The 1774-nt window shown below is 64.4% G+C and overlaps 1 protein-coding gene across 1 annotated transcript in view; it reads left to right on the top strand.

Moving 5' to 3' along the window:
* The first annotated feature begins 1635 nt into the window (after positions 1–1635).
* DMTN (dematin actin binding protein) overlaps positions 1636–1774 on the top strand; it is a 33043-nt gene continuing 32904 nt past the window's right edge. The window contains exon 1 of the mRNA XM_014958392.1: positions 1636–1742. The gene's annotated coding sequence lies outside the window, so the exon portion shown is untranslated. The remainder of the gene's footprint in view (positions 1743–1774) is intronic.

The following is a 1774-nucleotide window of genomic DNA, read 5'->3' as shown; positions in this document are numbered from 1 at the left end:
CTTGGGATGCTCAGGGGAGGTAGGATGCTGGGGGTCCTTGGGATGCTCATTGGAATTGGGAGAGAGCTTGGGATGCTCAGGGGAGATAAGATGCTGGGGGTCCTTGGGATGCTGGGGGGGTCCTCGGGATCTTGAGGGTCCTTAGGATGATGGGGAGGGCTTGGGATGCTTGGGGGGGGTGTCCAGCAGCAACGTCATCTCCCCAGCAGCCGTGTCCCCAGAGCAACCACCTCACTGCTGAGGTGAAGGGTGCCAGCCCCCCGCCCCACTGCCCCCCAAAACCCCTCGTAGCCCCACAGGGTCCCAGTGCTGACAGGGGGGACTCCTGGGATCCGGACTGGGGGCATCACTGGGGTGACAGGGGCTGGTGGCCCCCGTGACGTGGGTCATATCCAGCCCTCACAGGGCTGCTGTCACCGGGGTCCTTGGGGAGTGACACCCCCACGGGGGAGGACACAAATCCAGGTGGGGGAGGACACAAATCCAGGTTTTGGGGGGCACAATTTGGGGTTTGCCTCGCAGAGGGGGTGCAGGGGGGCTCCTCGCCCCCATCCTGCAGGGGTGGGGAGCTCAAAGCCCCAGCAGCCGTGTCCCCAGAGCAACCACCTCACTGCTGAGGTGAAGGGTGCCAGCCCCCCACCCCACTGCCCCCCAAAACCCCTCGTAGCCCCACAGGGTCCCAGTGCTGACAGGGGGGACTTCCGGGATCCAGACTGGGGGCATCACTGGGGTGACAGGGGCTGGTGGCCCCTGTGACGTGGGTCATACCCAGCCCTCACAGGGCTGCTGTCACCGGGGTCCTTGGGGAGTGACACCCCCACGGGGGAGGACACAAATCCAGGTGGGGGAGGACACAAATCCAGGTTTTGGGGGGCACAATTTGGGGTTTGCCTCGCAGAGGGGGTGCAGGGGGGCTCCTCGCCCCCATCCTGCAGGGGTGGGGAGCTCAAAGGCTGCTTCTCCTGCACATCCTCCATCGCCTGGCGAGGCCGAAGGCTGCTCCTGCACATCTGTCATCGCTCAGTGAGGCTGAAGGCTGCTCCTCTGCACATCCTCCATCACTCAGTGAGGCCGAAGGCTGCTCCTCTTCACATCCTCCATCGCTCAGCGAGGCCGAAGGCTGCACCCACACGTCTGTCATCTCTCAGTGAGGCTGAAGGCTGCTTCTCCTGCACATCCTCCATCGCTCAGAGAGGCCGAAGGCTGCACCTGCACATCTGTCATCTCTCAGTGAGGCCGAAGGCTGCTTCTCCTGCACATCCTCCATCGCTCAGAGAGGCGAGGCCGAAGGCTGCACCCACACGTCTGTCATCTCTCAGTGAGGCTGAAGGCTGCTTCTCCTGCACATCCTCCATCGCCTGGTGAGGCCGAAGGCTGCACCCGCACATCTGTCATCTCTCAGTGAGGCCGAAGGCTGCTCCTGCACATCCTCCATCGCTTGGCGAGACCGAAGGCTGCACCTGCACATCTGTCATCTCTCAGCAAGGCTGAAGGCTGCTTCTCCTGCACATCCTCCATCGCTCGGCGAGGCTGAAGGCTGTTTCTCCTGCACATCCATCGCCTGGCGAGGCCGAAGGCTGCTCCTCTTGCACATCCTCCATCGCTGGGCTCCAGCGGGTTGCGGCGGGAGGCGGTCGCTGTAGCAACGCGCCGTGCGGCGCAGGGGAGGGGATGCTCGGCGCAGGCATGGCTCCCGGCGGACACACAGCCCTGCCTGCCGCAGGCCATGGGCTCCCTTGAAGGTAGGGCCTTGCCCCCCCCTCTTTCCCCTCAC

The sequence above is a fragment of the Calidris pugnax genome, unplaced genomic scaffold (assembly GCF_001431845.1).
Source record: "Calidris pugnax isolate Ruff unplaced genomic scaffold, ASM143184v1 scaffold280, whole genome shotgun sequence".
NCBI classification, from domain to species: domain Eukaryota; kingdom Metazoa; phylum Chordata; class Aves; order Charadriiformes; family Scolopacidae; genus Calidris; species Calidris pugnax.
Note: the sequence above shows the minus strand (reverse complement) of the source record. Positions and strands in the feature narration are given on the sequence as shown.